At 35.7% G+C, this 23,864-nt stretch overlaps 1 protein-coding gene across 8 annotated transcripts in view; it reads left to right on the top strand.

Moving 5' to 3' along the window:
• The window catches only part of INPP4B (inositol polyphosphate-4-phosphatase type II B), an 813,511-nt gene that overhangs the window by 103,958 nt on the left and 685,689 nt on the right, over window positions 1-23,864 (top strand). For 7 of the 8 annotated variants that reach the window (XM_063603916.1, XM_055111865.2, XM_014344746.5 and 4 more), the window contains one exon: window positions 16,567-16,629. The exons of the other annotated variant lie outside the window; for it this stretch is intronic. The gene's annotated coding sequence lies outside the window, so the exon portion shown is untranslated. The remainder of the gene's footprint in view (window positions 1-16,566; window positions 16,630-23,864) is intronic. 8 annotated transcript variants of the gene reach the window in all.

The following is a 23,864-nucleotide window of genomic DNA, read 5'->3' as shown; positions in this document are numbered from 1 at the left end:
TATTTGTGATCTGTTTATTGCTAATTGTCTTAGTTTGCACTTATTAGAGTCAACTCAAGATGGGGATTCTCAGTTTTGTTAGTTGGAATCAGAAAAATAAAAATAAAAAAAAAACAAGATAGAGCAGGAAAATTGCAAGTTAAAAATGCAACTTAGAAGATCAGCCTGGTCCCACAAGCAGCTCTGCAACCTGAGGGTTCCACAAAAATGTCCCCCATTCATGCTAGGGTACTGGCCTTTGGTATCCTTTTATAAGTCATGCTTTGGCTGTGGGCTGTCCCTAGAGGGAGTATGAAACTTTTGAGACATTTCCAGTGATATGAGGACAATTATCAATAGGAGAGTGAGTGTGGGTCTACCGTTTTGGTGAAGGAAATCTGGGTAGGGCACCAAGAGTCAATCTGTTATTTCAGGCTGTAAGAAGATCTCTTTGTCCTTGGTATTCTACTGTTTTACTAGCTTCTTGGTGCAAATTTCTTTTTATTTATGCTGCTTGGAAAACTCTGTTTCCTGAACCTGAATATTTAATTATGGAAAACTGAAACTTCCTTTTTTAATATTGTCTCTTCTAGATGACAAAATTTAAGAGTAAATGCCTCCTTAAACTTTTTGCCCTATTCACTTGCCATGACCTAGGCCTGGCCCTGGTCTCTCCATTCTCTCTTCTCTCTTCTTCAGGGAATCTGATTGGTCACAAATTAGAACTTCCTATTTTCTCTTCCACCTTGCATAAGTTTTGTCACTTTTTCTGTCTTTGTTTTATGTAATGATTCAAATGTATTTTTCAGTTTATTAAGTCCCTCTCTGAAGTTGTACCTAATTTTCTTCAATGCGTCTATGCAATTATAATTTATTTAATTTTTAATTTCTAGAAGTTACTTTTAGTCTTTTAAAATTCTAATTGGTTTTAATATCCTATTATTTCTTTGTTATGTCTTTAGTTTCTGTAAATGGTTTGGATGTGTGTTTTCTCCAAATGTCATGTTGAAATGTAATCCCCAGTATTGGAGATGGGGCCTGGTGTGAGGTATTGGATCATGGGGGTAGATATCTCATGAATGACTCAGCACTATCCCCTTGGAGTAAGTTCTAGCTCAGTCAGTTCACATAATATTTGGTTGTTTAAAAGGGGCTGGCTCCTCCTCGTCTCTCTCCTACTCCCACTCTTGCCATGTGATGTGTCTACTCCCTCTTCACCCTCCACCATGTTTGTAAGCTTACTACTATCCTCACCAGAAGCCAAGCAGATATTGGTGCCATGCTTGTATAGCCTGCAGAACTGTAAGCTAATTAAGTCTCTTTTCTGTATAAATTACCCAGTCTCAGGTATTCCTGTATAACAACACAAGAATGGCCTAATACATTTCCTTTTTTATACTCTTAGGGATTTTTAACACACTGATTTTATTTTGTGTTATCTGACTGTACAAAATCTGAATTCCTTGGCAATCTAATTCTAGTGTTTGTTGCTTCTTTGGACTTTCTTTTATAAAGGCTTACTTTTGGATAGGTTGTGTAATTTTGGATTGTGAACTTATTATTGGTTTATTTAAAATTCTGGGAATCCTGAGATGTCTAAGATGAGGTTATATTCCTTTGAAGAGGATTTAATTTGCTCTTTTAAGTTAATTTATCTTCTGAAAGATTTTCAGGACTTATAAACTCTAGAAAACAAAGTCCAAAAGCCATGGGGGAAGGATTGTGGATTATGCATCTTTAGAAGAATTCCTTTTTTTGCTACTCCAAGCCAGAAATGTCACAAATATTTCCCTTGTCACTTACCCCTGTTAAGGTGCAATTTTTTTTTATTGTCCACCCTTTTGGGCTTTTGAGTGTTGTAAACTCCAACAGCTCATCTTTTACAAGACTGAAATCTTCTCCACTATTTCCTATAAGGCTATTAAAATCCAAGGTTCCAAGATCCTAGTGTTAGTAAACACCACCAATGTACCCATAATTTTTGCACTAGGATGTTAACCATTGTTTCAACTCCGACTTCATTTTGCCCTTGTGAGATCATCCTTACTTTTTTAAAATTCAAAAGTGCTTTTTAAAGTATGTTTGTTGTGTTTTATTAAGCATTTCTAAATGTTTTGAAGCAGAAGAGCGTTTTAGAATTACTAGTGTCTATATTGCCAGAAGCATAAATCTACTTATTGAGCACAATGTAGTTTTTATTTTTGTTTCCTTTTTCTGTCATACTTTGATAGTGGGATATGGAGGTATTCAACTATAATTCCATTTGCTTAGATTGTTTATTTTTTGAATTTAGATTTTTTGGGTTTTCTGTGCTTACGTGCTTTCCACATTGCAAAATTTGTTTCAGCTGAATTATTTCGGTTGTTTATGTTCTCCATCAAAATTGTTGAATCCTAGAAGAATAGAGGCAAAGACTGACAGTTAATTTTATCTAATTTTTAAAATGTTAATTCCTCTGGACACCTAAATTTGTATACTATGTTTTATACATGCTTTAGTGCGTTATGCACATAAAATACCTAGTAGTAAAAGTTCCATCCTCTTTCGGCTAAATCAGAAATGTTATGAAAATGGGAAAAGTGTTCTTCATGTCTCTTTTCAATAGTTATTGTGAAGCGTAAGAGCAATAATATATATGTAAAAGAAATACCAAGTGATTAGTTTGAGCAAAGGCTCAATAAAAGGTGCTTGTAGCGTTTCTTAAATATAATGCATTATTTCAGTTACATTGTGAATCCTTAAAATAACGTATTATTTTTTCTTTCATTGCTTTTAATCCAACGACCTAATGAGTTATTGGAGCCTCCTGCATTGATGCTAAAATTTCTGTATTATTGATGTCTTTTCTAGGCTTTTAATGTTCCTCTTTCTGTCTGTCTTTGTGGGATGCGTGTGGTGCTTCTGTCTTTTTACATTTTGTGGTGGTGGTGTATGTTTACCAGTATATTTCATTGTTCATTTTTTGATATTTCAATTGAATTTACTGAAATATAAATCTCTGAGAGATAAATATATTCATTTTACATATCTCTGATATGGTTATCACACGTGACACAATTAAAATTAACTCATTACCATCTAATGCCCATTCTATAGGCAAACACTTCATATTTTCCTATTGGACAAATTCTAAACAATTACTTTCCTTGATACCATATACTCAAGTAAATTAATATTCTTATCCTACTTAGGTCATATAATGGAAAATCATTCAAGAACCAATGCAAAAAGATAAAGTGATAAAGAAATTTCATAATTTCTATCAAGATATGGGTACTAGAATTTCGTTAAAACAGTGATAAGCACTTACCAACATAGAATTTTGCCTTAATTTAAAAACTGAAATAAGATTGATTTTCTTTTGCATTAATTTACTGTTTTTGAAGTTTATTTGATGGTTTTCAAAGGGATATTTCTCTTTGAGGGTTTTATTTTGTTATTATGTTTGGTTTTGGACATTGTTGATGGTGATTGTTTTAGCCAGAGGCAAGAATCCTGTATTACTACTAAGTCATCTTTCTGGAACTTCTTCAGGACAGCTTATACAAAAAACAAGAAACCCCTAGGTCAACTTGTAAGTGAATACTTGATAGCTAAGAAAACCTGAGAAGAATTTCCGCAAGACTTAAGACGAACATTGTGAATACAGCAGATAGTATAAAATCACACAGGATTTTGAGAAACTAGTAGCTCCTCTACTACTGATCTTTTAACTTAGGAACTCTCATAGACATTTACAAGGCTACACACCGGAGCTAAAGAATGTCAGTTCTGTGTATTATTTCCAACTGATGGCATTTGTAGACACATATGGGGAATACAGAACCTTTCAAACAACTAGTTTTGCAGACAGCCCTTGGAATCTAATATGTTTATAAGAAGAGAAGCTTCTGTTTTTTTTTTTTTAATTATACTTTAAGTTTTAGGGTACAGTGCACAACTTGCAGGTTTGTTACATATGTATACATGTGCCAGGTTGGTGTGCTGCACCCATTAACTCGTCATTTAACATTAGGTGTATCTCCTAATGCTATCCTTCCCCCCTTCCCCCACACCACAACAGGCCCCAGTGTGTGATGTTCCCCTTCCTGTGTCCGTGTGTTCTCATTGTTCAATTCCCATCTATGAGTGACAACATGCGGTGTTTGGTTTTTCGTCCTTGTGATAGTTTGCTGAGAATGATGGTTTCCAGCTTAATGCATGTCCCTACAAAGGACATGAACTGATCATTTTTTATGGCTGCATAGTATTCCATGGTGTATATGTGCCACATTTTCTTAATCCAGTCTATCACTGTTGGACATTTGGGTTGGTTCCAAGTCTTTGCTATTGTGAATAGTGCTGCAGTAAACATACATGTGCATGTGTCTTTATAGCAGCATGATTTATAATCCTTTGGGTATGTACCCACTAATGGGATGGCTGGGTCAAATGGTATTTCTAGTTCTAGATCCCTGAGGAATCGCCACACTGACTTCCACAATGGTTGAACTAGTTTACAGTCCCACCAACAATGTAAAAGTGTTCCTATTTCTCCATATCCTCTCCAGCACCTGTTGGTTTCTGACTTTTTAATGATTGCCATTCTAACTGGTGTGAGATGGTATCTCATTGTGGTTTTGATTTGCATTTCTCTGAGGACCAGTGATGATGAGCATTTTTTCATGTGTCTGTTGGCTGCATAAATGTCTTCTTTTGAGAAGTGTCTGTTCATATCCTTCGCCCACTTGTGGATGGGGTTGTTTTTTTCTTGTAAATTTGTTTGAGTTCATTGTAGATGCTGGATATTAGCCCTTTGTCAGATGAGTAGATTGCAAAAATTTTCTCCCATTCTGTAGGCTGCCTGTTCACTCTAATGGTAGTTTCTTTTGCTGTGCAGAAGCTCTTGAGTTTAATTAGATCTCATTTGTCCCTTTTGGCTTTTGTTGCCATTGCTTTTGGTGTTTTAGACATGAAGTCCTTGCCTATGCCCATGTCCTGAATGGTATTGCCTAGGTTTTCTTCTAGGGTTTTTATGGTTTTAGCTCTAACGTTTAAGTCTTTAATCCATCTTGAATTAATTTTTGTATAAGGTGTAAGGAAGGGATCCAGTTTCAACTTTCTACATATGGCTAGCCAGTTTTCCCAGCACCGTTTATTAAATAGGGAATCCTTTCCCCATTGCTTGTTTTTGTCAGGTTTGTCAAAGATCAGATAGTTGTAGATATGCGGCGTTATTTCTGAGGGCTCTGTTCTGTTCCATTGATCTATATCTCTGTTTTGGTACCAGTACCATGCTGTTTTGGTTACTGTAGCCTTGTAGTATAGTTTGAAGTCAGGTAGTGTGATGCCTCCAGCTTTGTTCTTTTGGCTTAGGATTGGCTTGGTGATGCAGGCTCTTTTTTGGTTCCATATGAACTTTAAAGTAGTTTTTTCCAATTCTGTGAAGAAAGTCATTTGTAGCTTGATGGGGATGGCACTGAATCTATAAATTACCTTGGGCGGTATGGCCGTTTTCACGATATTGATTCTTCCTACCCATGAGCATGGAATGTTCTTCCATTTGTTTGTATCCTCTTTTATTTCGAGCTATCTATGACAAACCCACAGCCAATATCATACTGAATGGGCAAAAACTGGAAGCATTCCCTTTGAAAACTGGCACAAGACAGGGATGCCCTCTCTCACCAGTCCTATTCAACATAGTGTTGGAAGTTCTGGCCAGGGCAATCAGGCAAGAGAAAGAAATAAAGGGTATTCAATTAGTAAAAGAGGAAGTCAAATTGTCCCTGTTTGCAGATGACATGATTGTATATCTAGAAAACTGCATCATCTCAGCCCAAAATCACCTTAAGCTGATAAGCAACTTCAGCAAAGTCTCAGGATACCAAATCAATGTGCAAAAATCACAAGTATTCTTATATACCAATAACAGACAAACAGCCAAATTATGAGTGAACTCCCATTCACAATTGCTTCAAAGAGAATAAAATACCTAGGAATCCAACTTACAAGGGATGTGAAGGACCTCTTCAAGGAGAACTACAAACTACTGCGCAACAAAATAAAAGAGGAGAAGCTTCTGTTTTAAGGTCTCAATAATTAACTCAGGAAAATTAAATAATATTCCAGGCAGGAAAGCTGATAAGGGAATGAAGCATTCCACATTATTAATTATAACAGACTAGAACACCTAGTGGTAAAAAAAAATTACAAGAACAAGTTTCTTAGAAATTAGGGAAATAAATTAGTTGAAGGAAGAATTAAGAAAGCCCTAGTTTAGAGCACTATGTCATCTAAAGCAAGTTTCTGAAACTTTAATATTCCTTCTGATCATATGGCGCTCTTGTTGAAATGAAGAATCTGACTCAGCTGGTCTGGGATGGAGCTTGGAATTCTGTATTACTAACGAACTCTAGGTGATGGTGATGCTGCAGTTTATGGATCACCATTTGAGTATAAGAGGTCTAAACTCTCGGAATTTGACTTTGGCAATGGTGTGACATAGAAGGTAAGAAAATATGTAATAAAATACCTAAAATGCAATTCAGAGAATAGTGGTGGATGTGTGTGTGTGTGTGTGTGTGTGTGTGTGTTGCAATGTATAGAATGATATACGTAAATTTCTTTAAACTCCTAGGTGATAATAACTACTTTAAATTAAAGATATAATATGTTTAAAATTCTAACAAATGCATGAAAATATAGAAAATAGCAAAGACATACAAAGAATAGAATTTGTGGGGGACATACATTTAAAATAAAATGAGAAATTTCTCAGTAAGAAGAATACATTCCAATAATAAGACATAAGGACAGAATTTGTGTTAGAGTAACAGGTGCACATGTGGAAAGAACTGAGGCACATTAGCTCAGCTGAGAAGTCAAAGGATCGGGGTTTGTGGCAGCTCCCTGCCTTCAAATCTTACCTTTGCTCGATGGCTGTGGCTTGGGCAACATGGTAACCAAACTGTGCTTCAGCTTACTCATCTATAAAATGGGGATAATAGTGTAATCAGCCAAGAAGGTTGTTATGAGTATTTAATATGCAAGACAGCAACTTAGAGCAATGCCTGGTTTCTGTTTGGCAGTACTGAAGGATTAGTTTTATTATTACAATAATGATAATAATGTTATTTCTAAAAATTTAAGACTATACTTAAATTTAAGACACTAAGATTTAGTGTTTACAAAAGGAAATAATTTCAGAGGTCAGGCATAGCACTGAAAGTCTGACGCTGGGTGTTTCCTGGCTAAAGTTGCCCAAATTTTAAGAATTTCTCAAATATATATACTCTTAAGTATACAAATATGCTTTAAAATTGAATAGACATATATTCTATGCTAAATTAAACATACATAAAAATGATTAAATAAACTGAGGAGAAATCTAAGTAAAAAATATTAAAAACAAAATGTATTCTAGGGAAAGACTGCTGTTGTCTTCAGGCGCAGCCCTGAAACGTCGGTTCTCCAATGATCACACCTGTAGTGCTAATGAAGAACACCTGCAGATTGAAATCTTCCCTTTTATTTCTTCTTGATTACATTTAAAATCAGGAATTATTTAAAAAATCGGCCAGGCATGGTGGCTAATGCCTGTAATCTAAGCACTTTGGGAGGCTGAGGCAGGCAGATCATCTGAGGTTAGGAGTTTGAGGCCTGTCTGACCAACATGGTGTAACCCCATCGCTACTAAAAATACAAAATTAGCTGGGCGTGCTGGCGCATGCCTGTAATCCCAGCTACTTGGGAGGCTAAGGCAAGAGAATCACTTGATCCCGGGAGGCGGAGGTTGCAGTGAGCCGAGATCGCCCTATTGCACTCCAGCCTGGGCAACAAGGGTGAAACTCCATCTGAAAACAAACAAACAAACAAAATCTAATACTGCCCATTTTTTAAGGGCCATAGACAGATGAATTTGGATCTTAATGTCACTTAAAAGTGTATCGAAGGAAAACATGCATATGGAAAAGTGAGCCAATCTTAAGTGTACAACTCAATACATTTTTTGCAAAAGGAATATACCTGAAGATCCAACACCTAGATCAAGAAACAGAACATTTTGTGCACACCAGAGGCTCTCCTCATGTCCTCTTTCAGGTACTGTATCCTCAGAGCGTTTCCTCCCAGTTTTATATAAATGTGTATTAGTTTTTCAGGGCTGGCATAATAAAATACGATAGATTAGGTGGCTTAAGAAACAGAAATTTATTTTATCACAGTTCTGGAGGCTAAAAGTCCAAGGTTAAGGTGCCAGCAGGGTTAATTTCTCCCAAGGCCTCCCACCTTGACTTGCAGACAGTATCTTCCTGTGCCCTCACAGCCTGTGCTCATGCATCCCTGGTTTCTTTCTCTCGTCTTACAAGGACACCAGCTGTATGAGATTAGAGCACCACTCTAAAGACCTAATTTAACCTTAATTTTCTCCTTAGAGGCCCTATTGCCAAAGACAGTCTGAGTGTTAGAGCTTTGCCATATGAATTGTGAGGGGATGCAATTGAGCCCATAACAGAATGTTTTCCTATAGTACATACTTTTTCCATGTGACTTCTTTCTTTAACATGGTTTGTGATATTAATATTGTTCATGTAATCAGGGTTTCTTCAGTCTCATTAATGCATAGCATTTCATTGTATGAATATATCTTAATTTATTAATCAGCTTTACTGTTTATGGAAATTTGGGTTATTTCTAGTTAATTCTTATTGTGAATAGTGCTACTGAGAATATTGTTGTACATAATATTCAGCAACTTTTATAGTGGAATTGCACAGCCATAAGGTGAGATACTATCAAAGGAGAGATACTACCAAACTCTTTTCCAAAATAATTACATGAATTTCTACCCCTACCAGCAGGATATGACAGTACCATTCTTCCACATCCTTGCTAACTCTTGCTATTATCTTTTTTTTTAATTCAGCCTCATTTGTCTGCTTATAGTGACATCTCATTGTAATTTTAGCTTGCATTCCAAAAGACTAATAAAGGTGAGGGATTTTTAGGATGTTTATTGAAAATTTGAAAGCCTTCTTTTGTGAAGTTTATATTTATGATTTTTGCCCAATTTTCTATTCAGTTGTTTCATTTTCGTATTGATTTATAAAAGTTTATTGTATATATTCTGAGTATTGCAGGTTTCTTTTTATACTCCATGGCTTGTCATTTCATGTTCTACTTGGCATCTTTTGATAAACAGAAGTTTTTAATTTAAATGCAGTCAAACTTTAATGTTTTCCCTTGACGGTTACCACTTATACTCTGTTTAAGAAATCACGATCTGCCCCAAAGGGAAAGATATTCTCTTCTAAAAGCTTTATTGTTTTATTTTGAACATGTAAATGCACAACCTTCTGGAACTGATTTTTGTATATGTAGGAGTCAGGATCCACTTTTTCCCCACAAATGGATATGTAATTCATTCAGCACCATTTAGTAAAGAAATTGCCCCTTCTCTACTGTTCTACATTGTCAAACTTGCCATAATTTACTTGTGTAATTTGTTGTTATAACTTGTGTGAGTTTGTTTCTGGACTTCCTCTTTTGTTTCATATGTGATTTGTCTGTCTTTGTACCAGTTACTGTCTTAATTACAAAAGCTTTATAATAAGTTTTGATATCTGCAATTTAAAAATTCTAGTTTTGTCTTCCTTGGCTAATCTTGGCCCTTTGTATTTCTGTACAAATTTTAGCTTGTTAATTTTTATATTAAAAAAAAGACTACTGGGATTTTGGTTGTGATTACCATGAATATCCAGATTAATGTGAAAATTGACATCCTTATAATATTGAGTCTTCCATGTATGAGCATGATGCATCTCTCTCCATTTATTTTCATTTGCTTTATTTCCTTTAAATACTATTTTGTAGATTTTTGGTGTAGATATCATGAACATCTTTTGTTAGATTTTATTCTGAGTATTTGAGATATTTAATTCTCTTTTAAATGTTATAATTCTTATTTTTTATTTGTTCGTTATGGTAGCATAATTTGTTCTTGTAAAATAACTCTGAATTCAGTAACATTGCTAAATTTACTAATTAAATCTAATAGTTTTCTGCACTCTTTAAAAACATTATTTTCATTTTAAATGTATTTCATCATTTATTAAAATAAATGAATTAAAATTATTTTCATTGATATTTCTAGTGAAAATAAAATTGGAATTTTTATTTTAAAATATTAATTGAATAATAATATTAACTCATAGCAAAAAGAAAAGCTGGATTATAGATGAGAGTGTGGGATAGTTCATCAGCATGTGAGTAGATGCTAGATAAACTGGAACCATTGCCTCTTCTCTGTCTTCATAAGCATAATACTCTTCAGTTAATGAGTCTGCCATTCTGGTCTTTAGTTTTTATATCTATAAAATAATGATACTGTACTACATAAGTTTAAGTTCTTTTTTATCTGGGATGGATGACTGAGATAACTTTTTGCTAAATGATTGTGCTTTAGACTTTTTTCCTTTTCTGCTTTTTCTTTTATAGTCTTGTGATGATGGGGATAATGGGCCTCATGTGATCTCATTCTGGGAAAGGGTACTGGGTGGGACAAAGTCCACCTGCACTTCCCTGTCTCCTATTCATGGTATTTGAGAACTTCTATTGCTCCTGGATACCAGGTGTTGGCTATTGAGATGATGCAATTTTGTCTCAGGTTCATCTCTTTAGAGACTGTCCTCCACTAATGCACCCTAAGTGTTCCTATATCATGTTAGATGTTGGATGATGTTTTTTTTTTCCCTGAAAATCTCAAGTTCTTTTGAGTCTATGTCCTGAAAAGCCATCTGCTAGTCCTAATGCTTCTATTACCTTTATTCCACTTTCTTGTGGGGGGTTTCACTTAGAAAGAAGGGAAATGAGGACTTCATGTTTGACTTCCTTCTCTGTTTCTTTTCCTCTTGCCTATGCTCTTGAGCCTGAGGTAGTTTTTATATTCTTTTCTCCTCTTTTAGCATGGCAAAAGTCCTTGATCTAGTTTTCTAAGTCTGAATTCTAATATTGTAATGGAAACAAGAAAAGCCTTATATTCAAGATTATTGTCTTGCTATATGGATCCAGAATTATTGGCAGACATCAAAATGTAGACTGCCTTTTTAAATTTTATTTATCTTGTAGCAATCTTGATCTTTTTAGAGGCAAATGCTATGCCTGGCAGAAAGGTGAGGTCAGACACAGAGAAAGCCAAAAGGATTGCATTTAGATATATTTCCAAACAACATCCTTGTTATCCTTGTTATATAATGTCATATCATATTTCTCATGTTATTTTGTTTTCTGCTTCTTTTCCATCTGACATGTCCAAATAGTGTTTAAATGTAATGTGGCCATGGACCCAGGGAGGGGAACAATACACACTTGGGCCTTTCAGGGGAATGGGGTGGGGGAAGGGATACCATCAGGACAAATAGCTAATGCATGTGGGGCTTAATACCTAGGGGATGGGTTGATAGGTGCAGCAAACCAGCATGGCACACGTTTACCTAAGTAACAAACCTGCATGTCCTGCATCTGTATCCTGGAACTTAAAATAAAGTAAAATTAAATTTTAAAAAAAACTTGGTGCGGCAACAACTGCTAAGCCACTGCTATGCAATTTCTGTCATAGGACATGGAAGGATATTATGCCACATAAGTCAACTCTGTCTACCTACATTAATAGATATTTAATAGATAGCAATTGTTTCTGCACTTAACAGGTACCTTCTCCATATATGCTGATCTTTGAGTTTAGCACAAAAGGAAAAATGTGAGAGGCACAAGTTAAAATAACTGTCCTTGAAGAACTTAAAATATATCTGTGGAGACACGACAGCACAAGACAACTCAAGAAGGCAATATAAGTTATAGGCATTGACTATAATTGCTGCACAAGGTAGAAGAACGATAAAATCAACAGAGTCCAAAGTACCTGGAGATCACTTTCTGGAGAAGTTGTCATTAAAGCTTTGACAGGGCAGTACATTTGGAAGGTGCTGAGAAGTAAGAATTGAACCACAAGTAGAAGGACCTGAAGAGTGGAACTGGGATAGAACAACGTGGCAGCTGTTAGACACTCCACTTGACTGAATAACAGAGATTATATTGAAGAACAATGTAAAATTCATGGAATGCATAGGACACCTTTAAAAAAATAGTATATCCAGAAGACATATTGTATAATTTTTAGCTGTTTCCCCCATGAGTTTCTTAAAACACAAATTGTGAAAAACTAATATCATATGATGTGAAATTGGAAAACTTTGACCCCTTAAAGCAATAGCTATCAGATACTAATGTGATTTATAAACCAGATCACCTTGTAGAAATTCCCTAGTGGGAGTGTAAGAACTGGGTAGATACCTCCTACATTTCCAATCCAAAAGGGCTGGGAGATCTGGAGATGAAAGGAAGATTTTATGGAGTGAACTGAAGATGTACTCGAAATACACACAAGGAGAGATGGTGTAGGGTGTTTTCCCCCTCAGAACTAGAAAGAGCTCTTCAAGGAGACTCTCTAGAGAGTTTAAAAGGTATCTCTTGAAGTTTTGAGGTTTTAGTGGAGACAGTGGACTGGATTCTGATTAATTCAAAGACCAAAGATGAGGTGGTGAGCAGCTTATGGTACAGCAAAGTAAAGATTCTGAATGGGGATTCATCTATTTTTCAGGGGTTGTTAGATTCCTCTGGAAGACAGGTGGGCCACGAATATGAAAGAGCTGTCATGAGGTTGTCCTAGGTATTGCCTTAAGGCTTCCCAGCAACTGAACTGGTCTCAGCTGACTAGTGACTGTGGATGAAGTAAGTAACAAAGTGAGACAGTATGACCTGCATCAAGCATAGTACAGGTGAAAGGTCTCCAGTGATTGGAGGTGAGGATTACTGAAGAACCAGGAAAAGCTCAAACGGGGAGAGAATCAACTTTGTGCCTGTCCCAAAGAGGGAGCCTTCTTGCTTAGTGAGCAGAAAGTAAGCACTTTCCTGCTTCATTTACCTCTTGTTTCCTCACCTTTCCTTTTTCACTCCACTGCTATATTCCAGAGGCATCAGGATCCAAGGTTCACTAGCTGGAAAAGAAGGACATGGGGGAAAAATAGGGACCAACAAATTCCTTTCCATTGGCTATTGGCTTCCATTTGCAGCAGATTCCAGCTACAGGAAACTGTTAAAACTGTAAGTCAGTTTGTCACGTGCAGCTGGGTGTTCTGATTTCTAAGTTGAGAATGTGTTTGATGAGCTAGCAGGGATCCCCAACCCCCAAGCCGTGGACAGGTAACTGTCTGTGGCCTGTTAGAAACCGGGCCACACAGTGGGAGATGAGTGGTGGACAAGCAAGCATTACTGCCTGAGCTCCCCATCTTGTCACATCAGCTGCGGCATTAGATTCTCATAGGAGCATGAACCCTCTTGTGAGCTGCACATGCAAGGGATCTAGGTTATGTGCTCCTTATGAGAATCTAATACCTGATGATTTCATTTGGAAACCATTCCACCTCCCCCATCTTTAGAAAAAATTGTCCTGGTGCCAAAAAGTTTGAGGACTACCAATTAAATTAACCATAAGATTTTTTTTAATAAGTTCTAAGTTATCAGAGTCTAGATAGAAGCCTGATTCTTGTTGGCCGAAGACATGTGTTATTAGTTTCTTTGACTGCCATAACACATTACCACTAATTGAGTAGCTTAGAACAAGAGAAATTTAGTGTCACATTTCTGGAGGCTAGAAATCTAAAATCAACGTGTCGGCAGGGCCCTGCTTTCTCCGGAGGCTCTAGAGGAGAATCTGCTTGATGCCTTTCTTTTAGTTTCTGATGTTGCTGGCAGTCCTTGGCATTCCTTAGCTTGTAGATTTATCACTCCAATCTCTGCCTGTCTTGTCACATGGCACTCTGTCTGTGTGTGTCTTTGTGTTCACATGGCTTTCTCTTCTCCACGTATGTCCATCCCTGTGTCTCATCTCTTATAAGGTTGCCAGTCATACTAGTTTAAGGGGCCACCTTATTCTAGCATAACCTCATCTTAATTTACATCTTAATTGCATAAAGATTCTTTCTGAATAAGATCATATTCAGTGTAGGACTTCAACATATCTTTCGGGAGTACACAATTTAACCCACAACAGATGTTATGCAGATTTTGGTCTACTTGATGCCTGCACCTGGAGTTAGGGATTGTTATTGGTATGAATCAAAGTCTCTTCCTAATTTCTTTATTTAGAAGACATATATGCTGTACTCTTTCAAAATATACAGTGTGAGGTTCTGAGTCTGAAACAGTGTTTCATAGTCAAGCCCAATCAGGGCTCAGCTATTAGAAATGCCACTTTATATTTTGTCCATTTTCCTCCCAGTGCTGTTACTAATGTTTCTCCTCTTTGACATCCTCTGACCATTTTAACAAGAAATTGAGAAGACTCCCAATGGGCACTGTGAGTGGACCTTATGTTAATGTGGATTTCCTTTTTTTATGCTTCCAGTTTTTGTATGCATTACCCCATCTTCCTGGAAAGACATACCTGCTTACCTGTCTGTTAGGCTTAGTACTTCAGAGTTCTCTTTTGTGAAATTTTCTTAGACCAAATAGCGCTGACTGTCAGCCATGTGCACAAGTTCAGCTATTCTGACTGATTTTTTGGGGGTTGGGGGACAGGGACTCATTCTGTTGCCCAAGCTGGAGTGCAGTGCTGCAATCTCGGCTCACTATAGCCTCTGCCTCCTGGTCTCAAGTGATCCTCCCATCTCAGCCTTTCAAATAGCTAGGACTACAGGTATGCACCACCACACCTGGCTAATTTTTGTTTTTGTAGAGACAGGGCCTTGCCATGTTGCCCAGGCTGGTCTTGAACTCCTGGACTCAAGCAATCCTCCCACCTTGGCCTTCCAAAGTGCTGGGATTACAGGGGTGAGCCACGGCACCCAGCCCTGACTTATTTTTTAAGATTATGTTTTAAATCCTTTTCTGACTCCAGAATATTCTTTTAATACTTTCTGCTCCTTCAAAACTCTATGTATTATCTAATAATGATATTTTCACCAATTACTTGAAATAATTGTCCACAGATGTGTTTCCTCCACTAAACTGTGCTTTTCTTGTGTCTCTTTTTGTTTGCTGTGGTTTCTTCAGTCTGTCACAGACGTTGGCTTGCAGTAGGGGCTCACCAGGTGTTTTCTGAATTAGATCGAGTGTTCATAAGAGTAGATAAGGGCCAGTTGCTTTAAGTGAGTCTTGAAGTATATCACAATTTCTTGAAGGCCTTCTTCAAGCTAAAGTTCTCAGCAAAATCAAGGGGAACCACTGCAGTCGAGCAGTTGACAGCTTACTAATCTTCTTGAAATACTGCTATTCAATCTTTTTCACCCACCTGCCTGAAAGACCCAGAAGGACTCTTTCTTCCTTCATCATCACAGAGTCTAATTAATAAATAAACAAAATAGGTAATGTCCAGCATGATATGATTTAATCATTTTATTGTGTGGCTCACTAGGGCAGTGATTCTCAATGGAATAGTAAGCCTTTTTTGTTGTTGTTCTTTAAAGAACAGTGATAATAATAGGAATAATAATGATGATATTACATTAGCTAATGCTTTCTCATGCTTAGCTCGGTACTATGCTATATTCTTTATATGTATTTATCTCAATTATCACCTCCATGGGGGATAGGAAAAAATATCATTCCCATATTACAGGTGAAAAATGAAGACTTACAGAATTTATTTGTCCAAAATACACAATTGGTAAGATGTAGTGATTGCAGTTATATCACTATTCTTATGACTGCTTTAGTCAATTAATCAATGTTGTTTTAAACTGTTAGCATCTTCTATTCAGCCAAATAACTTTCTTAAGGGGTGAATTTAAAATTCTTACCTATGTATGTAACAGTCCTTTCTGGAAAGCTATTGCTCAGGCTTGAATTTTGTATCCTCCAATCTGAACATTTAGATAATGATGTAATAAAATCTATTATGGGATACTCCTCAAGATTGTTATACATTAAGGCAGGGAATAAGATATATTTTCATAACTTTTGACTTCAATAAAGTACTTTCCTCCTCGTTGCAGCATAGAAAAGCTCTGAAATTACATCTCATAAGGAAGGTAATCTGCAATTATTTACAGTTGTCCCACAATATCTCATTTTATTACTTTGTGGAAAGACCCAAACTTTCATGAATATTTTAAAACCCATGCTCACTAGCAGTGGAAGGAAAGTCAATTTAGATAATTTTAAATTCCATTTCAGTCCATTGTATTCCAAGTAAATGTTCTGTCCTGACATTGCTTACATCTTGTCTTTTGAAATGATTGAAGCTAATGCCTTTTCTTGCTCGAGTGCCAGTTTTGTTCACATGTGAGAGAAGAAAGAGAAGCAAAGAAAACAGGGCTGAGTATCTGCTGCAGTCACCCATGTTCTCAGCTGTAAGGGAGAAAGGACATTTGGGGAAGTGATTTGGCATTTAAAGCAAGTGTTTCCTGAGGCAGCTGCTGAATGGAGCTGAATATTTTGTTAAATGATTTTCTTCTCTGACCTTTATTACTAATGAATCTTCTTTAAGAAGCATTTAAAGAGGAAAAAAGAAAGGTTGTTTTTATTAATCTTCTTTCTCTTTTCCCGTAGAATACAAAGAAATGGTGTTACCTGGCAAGAGATCTTCTGTCTTTTATGAAAAATTAGACAAAGGTAGTGCTTATTTTGAATTGATATTTTTTCATTCTGTATAACTCTACATGAAACTAGTTGACTTTCCTTGATTATTGGTTTTAGATATTGAATTACCCATCAAAAAAGTAAATTATTATCTGAAAAGCCAAGGGAAGGCCTTACGATGATCATCAGATTGATAAAGTGAACAGTACATTTTTAGATATATAATAGCTTTTCAAAACATTGTGGGTAATGGTTAATTTTCTGATACCATTTTGAAGTTTATGTTAATATATAAATAGGATCTTGAGTACAAGATTGCAGTCTCTTTGGAAATACATCCAATTGGTTTATCGTATTTACAAATGATAGGTAATAACAGCATTAGACCCTTGTTAGGGTACAATGATAAGATTCTTTGTGCCTTTATTTGGCGTTAGTCAGATGACTTTATGTATTTTTTTGAATATACAAAAAAATTTCAATATGAATTTCTAGAAAATGTCATCAAACTTTATGAAGGCACCCTCATGCAAAATACATATTTTCTTTGGAAAGATTGAATTATATCATGCAGTTGTTGAATAGCGTGCCTGATTATACTTAACAGATGCATATTTAGTTGCTAAATTTTCAAATCACTATGTGAATTATTTACATATGTTGTTCTAAGAATATGAAAACTCATGCAAATATTCTAATGACATACGCATGTACACAAAGTGTGAGTATGGCTGCAGATAAACAATGTGTGTATGTTTTATGAATAAAGCTACTATCTCAAAAGAGATTTTTGCAGAAAAGTTTCAGACAGTTTAGAATTTTGAAGGGAACTGAGACATCCATTGAGTCCTGTCTACTTATATAGCTATGAAGATGTGATGACACTGTATGTTCATGAACATATATAGTATATTAATGAAATGTATTATATATTTTTATATTAACTAGAATTGATTGGGTTTTATTTTTGACAAATTACTGAATTTCTAAAAATAAATGAGTACTGAAATACAGGTAGCATTTAAATGTAATGGATATCAGCAGAAAGCTTGTTTCTGAACTTTGATTTGCAGTTGAGCAAAAATAAATTATTAAATTTGAATTACAAATGTGATATATTTCTACATATTTCTGGCTTCTAGGTAATTCTTCAAAACAGGTGTAAACCCCTTGAGAAAATAGCTTCTTTTCCTAAGGGTAGTCACCCTATCTAAGTTTTATCTATACTGAAATGTTAATTCAAATTAAATTATTCTTAAATGGTTAATGAAGTTAATTGAGGGTTGTCTTTTACATAGAACTATTAGCTTTGACTCTCCAAATAGGGACATTATAAAGAGAACTAATTCCTAGACAATATGTGGAAGAGGTTGAAGCTGAGCTGTGTGATGTAGGCATAGGGAGATAAATGCTAGAAAAGTGCTTGTTGAAGGCAACTCAATGGAAGATGGCACAGTAAAGAGAGAAAGAGAAATATCCTGAATGAGATGAAGCCAATGAGGAAGGTCAGGGATCCATGTGCTTTAGAATATAAATAAAGCATGCAGGGAGCACAGACTCTCCAGGTTGCATTTATGTGACTTTTTCTTTTCTCAGAGATATGTATATACTAATATACTCATTTTTAGGCTTTTATTTATTTAAGCTATGTATAAGCTTATTTTGAAGTGAATGTAACAAAGGAAGACTTAGGGTGAGGGAAAGTAATTCCCATTCATGGGATAGAATTTTCAGCATCAGTATACCCAGAGTAACAAAATTTGTTTTTTTTCTATTATGAAAATAAAGGAATCATTCTGTGTATTGCCAAAATTTGGCATGATACAACTCCCAAGGTGATTATGATCCAAGATATGTATGTTGCTGTGGAGGTTGGAAGTGAGATATTGAGGAGTAGCTAGGGATGGGAGAACTATGGCCAGGAGAAATGACGTTTATGTCATTATCTTTCTAGGCTGGTCCTATAGATTTGTTGAACTGGGGGTGTTTGCAATCTCGTAAAATTCCTATTAATAAGATAATACGCACTAACATATTAACATTCTGCCTATTATCTCAGATGGAATATGTGCATTTAAATTTCAATGTTTAAATAGTGGAAGTTTAATACATACTAGTGAAAGTGTTATTTTTAAACAAATGGAACCATTCAGCTTTTCTTAGTATACATGATGACTAACACATTCATTTTGTGTAGGATTAATTCTGGCAATGGGCTCAGCATGCAATCTGTTGGATTAACAGACACTTTTATGTGTGCAGATACCTGTGAGTTCTACATTTGACTCTTTTAAAAAGGGCATTTAAACAACTTTTCAGGTAGTGTTTTAATGTGAAGTTATTGGTTATAAGTTATAGTTACAATTTTCTTAATTTTGTCATCCAAAGACAGAGGGAACTTCAATTAGTCAGGTTAAAATATCTTTCAATATACCTGGTAGGTATACCATGGTAGGATTACATGTAAAAATACAGACCGTGATTCTTTTCAATTTTTACATAGGTTTACATGTCCTGGAAATAGATCAAATTTCAATTAAGAAAATTTCATGACTGTAATTATATTTTTATTATGCAGGAATATTAAATTTTATTCTGACATATATTGAATTTTTTCTGGAGGAAATTGAAATAGCATATTAAGAATTCAGCAATTCTTTTATGTACTGTAGGTTTACTATATTTAGGCTTTCTGTAAACACAATTTTGAAACTTGAAAAGAAACTGGGTTATAAGGCTACTATACAGGGTTACTTATGTTCAAGGACAGTAAGAAATAAGTTGTAAATATATTGTTTACAGATTGGTTTTATTTTGGTTTATTATTTGATGTAGGAAATGATACAGATGTGATACATGTTGAGATTTAAAAGGATACAAATCTTGTGATATTTTAAGAGTTTATTACAGATTATATTTTCTATTATTTATCACATACCTACTATAACAAATGAAAGTACAGCATCATAACTTGCAGGTTGATTAATAATGACCATGCATTTAAATGAGAGTTAGAAATAGTTTAAGGCTAGTGATGAAAAGTACATGTAAATCTCACAATGCTGAAATTAGGTTCTATGTCTGATATATACCATACAATGCTATACAAAAACATAGTCATAACATCAGGCACAGTACGCTCCCAATGAGTATTTAAACTGCAAATCAGAGAATAAATCATTGAACATTTTTATGGAGAAGTGATTAAAAAGTAATTATTAAAGAAAAATTTACATGAAAAGAAGCTGTTATGGTAGTTTTTAAGAATTTGGCTTTTGTGATTTTTTTCATTTGCAAAAAGTTCTTGGTCTTTTTAACTCTTCTGGGTATTAGTTTCTGTGCAATATTTTATCTTTTTGAAACTCTCAGAACTATAAACCACAGCATTGTCTAGAATCAGCTCCTGCTACTGTTCAAGTTCTTCCATGAATTCCCCAGCTATGTTTCTTACCTTATTTATGTCTCTCCTAACACCACATACTCCAAACATTCTTGTCTTTGCTTAGGTTTAAAGCTTGGCTTTGAATGTCTGGTCTGCTTTCTTCTTTATTCCAAAAACTATGTAACCTTAAAACTTCTCTTTAAGATGCTTTCTGAGACCTTCATTATATTACAACTATCTTTCTCCCTTAGCCAGCCTACACTACATTCACTCACACTTAGTTGTGGTATCTGCCATACTGTCATTGATTTGCATATTCTGGTATATTCTTGTGTGTATACATATGTATATGTGTGTGTATATATATATATATAATTTGATACCATATATAAAGGTGCACACACAGACACGGATTTTTTTCAATATAATTGTAAAAAAGATCTTTCTGCCAGCCACGTTTACTTTTCCTTATGAGTAAAGCAGACAAATTTTGAGTGAATGAGCTCCTTGAATCTCCAGGATTTCCATTGAAGGTATATTTAAAAGACTAAAAGATCTCTTTGTAATAAGAAAGTTATAATTTTGCTATGTTTTGTATTAATTAGGACTACCTGGAGAACCTACTCTGCTTTTATGACATCTTTTTTTTTTAAGACAGAGTCTCTCTCTGTCACCCAGGCCGGAGTGCAGTGGCGCGATCTCGGCTCACTGCAACCTCTGCCTCTTGGGTTCAAGCGATTCTCCTGCCTCAGCCTGCCAAGTAGCTGGGACTACAGGCACGCGCTACCACACCCGGCTAGTTTTTGTATTTTCAGTAGAGACGGGGTTTCACTGTGTTAGCCAGGATAGTGTCGATCTCCTGACCTCATGATCCACCCGCCTCGGCCTCCCAAAGTGCTGGGATTACAGGTGTGAGCCACAGCGCCCGGCCTTATGACATCGTTTTAATAAGAAGAAAATCTAAATTCAAATCAACTAATTTATAACACCACTGTAGGAACACATTCTCTTCACCAAAGGGAGACAGCCTAATTTTATCACTCACTGGCTTTGTGCCACTCCATACATCATTGCAGAAAAATCTAACCTGCCCTACCCAACAAAAGCATTTTTGTGCAAGAGCATATACTCTGCTCTATAGTGGAGTCTCTCTAGGCTAAGATCCTAAAAGTACTTAAATGCCAGGTATGGAAATGGAGTAGGGTCATGGTTATTTGGAAAGCTGAAAAGAAATTAGGCCTATTGGGTTTGGGGAGAAGCCTTTGGGAATTGGGGCTCTCAGAGAATTGGCAATTCCCAGTAAAGGACTAAAGTCTTTGAGGAAATTGGTTCCTTTAAGGCTTTAGCAGATCTGCTCATTTTTATTTCTGGTTTTGTAGCACTAAGATTACTTTGGAAGGAGAATCACATCATTGAAGACAAAGTGATCTGGGCTACAAATAATTGGTAACATGTCCACTAGATTTTGCAAGTACACGCTTGAACATAAATGTATGTTTGTTCTTCTCTTTCTCTCTCTCTATATATGATGCTGAAAATCATACACACACACACACACACACACACACACACACGAGATGCACTCCAGCCTGGGTGACAAAGTAAGACCCTGTCTCAAAAAATAAAAAATAAGAAAACTGTATATATATATATATATATAGAGAGAGAGAGAGAGAGAGAGAGAGAGAGATTATATATATATGTATATATATACACATATACAGTTGGCCGTTCATATTAATGGGTTCCACATCCACAGATTCAACCAACTGGGAATCAAAAATATTTGGGAAAAAAAACAGACAATAAAAAATAATACAAATTAAAAGACAATGCAGTAATACAACTATTTATATAGCGTTTACACTGTAGTAGGTATTATAATCTAGAGATGATATAAAGTGTCTGGGAGGATGTGCATAGGTTATGTGCAAAGACTATGCCGTTTTATATAAGGGACTTGAACATCCGCATATTCTGGTACATTGGGAAAGAGGAATCCTGGAACCATACCCCACTGGATAATGAGGGATAGCTCTCTATATTTTTAATGAATTTGATGTTTTAAAAAGTATGCCACTAGATGTCAGCAGCAACCTCCTAGGGTTCCTGTGACCTTAATTTGCTAACGATAAAAAATGGTACTTCATTAGAACATCTTACCTGAGAATAGTAGGTACTTAATTTGAAAGTTTAAGAACTATTTTTTTTTTTGCCGTACAAAGAGTAGGAGTGCAGGCATACAATATTTTTGAATTATTTTCTAAACCAGTCTCTGTTCACATGTAACAAGTTATTTTTACTTCCAGTATTCTCTGTATCATTGAGATGACAATGAAGAATTATGGGTGAACTTGAGTAATTTGTCAGGAATTGTACCTGATGCCGGAGCTCTAAACTTCTGCTTTGATACTTTATGATTCATTTATGCCATCATTGGATGAGTATTTGTGCTTTGGTTTTGTTTCATTCTGTTTTTGTAACAGCATTTGGTGCTATAGCCCATCAGAAGATTGTGTAGTATTAATTTTTCGGCATCCACATCTGTGCCCTTTTTACTTAGTAAATTCTATCTTTAATTTTTTTCCTTAATAATTTCTAAACTTTCATGGATCTCTGTTCAGTTGTTACAAGGTACTCAACTTTTGGATAGATGCCATAGAGTATTATGAATGTTTGCTCATGAGTTGACAACATCATCTAGAAATAAGAAAAAATGATATTTTCCCTGGATTATAGTACATATAATTTTTTAGTTTTTAAGAATTAGTAAAAGTATCTCATTTTTTTCAGAAATTAATAAGAAAATTATAGGCTGGGTTCAATGGGTCATGCCTGTAATCCCAGCACTTTGGGAGGCCGAGGCGTGCAGATCACTTGAGGCCAGGAATTCGAGACCAGCCTGGGCAACATCGCGAAACCCCATTTTTACTAAAAATACAAAAATTAGCTGGGCATGTGACAGGCACCTGTAGTCCTAGCTACTCAGGAGGCTGAGGTGGGAGGATCACCTAACCCCCGACAGGTCGAGGCAGCAGGGAGCCGTGATCACACCACTACACTCCAGCCTGGGTGGCAAAGTAAGACCCTGTCTCAAAAAATAAAAAATAAGAAAATTGTAGTATTGGCCAATGTTCAATAGATACTAATAATGTTATTTTAAATAATGCCATTAATTTTTTATAAGGTTAGGTTTACATTAGCAGGAAGATTCAGTCTAATTTGTTGGATCTTAAGCATGATTTAGAATTCAGTCATAGGTGATTGGGTGTGAGTCAACCAAGTGTGAAGCAGGTTTGTAAGTGATAAAGAGAAAGGAAGAGTTGTTCCCATTTCTCTCCCTTGGAAAAAAATCTGCTTTAAATCCATTCAAGATGTAAAGATAATTATAAAAACATTTGCTTTCCTGAAGCACATTGTACCAAGGACAATATTAATGTAAATGTTACATCTTTATCATGTTTAAGATTTTTTTAGTTGGTATAGTGAGGTGGGGCTAACTGAGCTAGTTCATAGGCTCAGGGAATATGTACTTTCATACCGAAGTTGTTATATTTGAGGATTATTGGTTTAACTTCATAAGATTAACACTGAGTTTCTTAAATCTTACTGAGTTTTGCATCTCTATTTTAGAACTACCAGTAAAAAGGCCTTAACAGGATTTTCCCCAAGACTTTGATTGTTATTCTTTAATTATGTTTACAGGTGATGAGGCAGACATTTGAAATCATGCTACAGTTACTTGGCATATGAACATCAAGCTAATGCTGTACCTTTCATTCATGAATAGCACTTGCTCATGGCCCTGACTACCTATGCCATGAGAAAGTGCTATTCATGAACAGAAGGTACAGCGCTAGCTTAATGTTCAGTTAAGACACTCTTA

Source organism: Pan paniscus, chromosome 3 (assembly GCF_029289425.2).
Source record: "Pan paniscus chromosome 3, NHGRI_mPanPan1-v2.0_pri, whole genome shotgun sequence".
NCBI lineage: Eukaryota > Metazoa > Chordata > Mammalia > Primates > Hominidae > Pan > Pan paniscus.
This window is presented reverse-complemented; position numbering and strand designations above follow the sequence as displayed.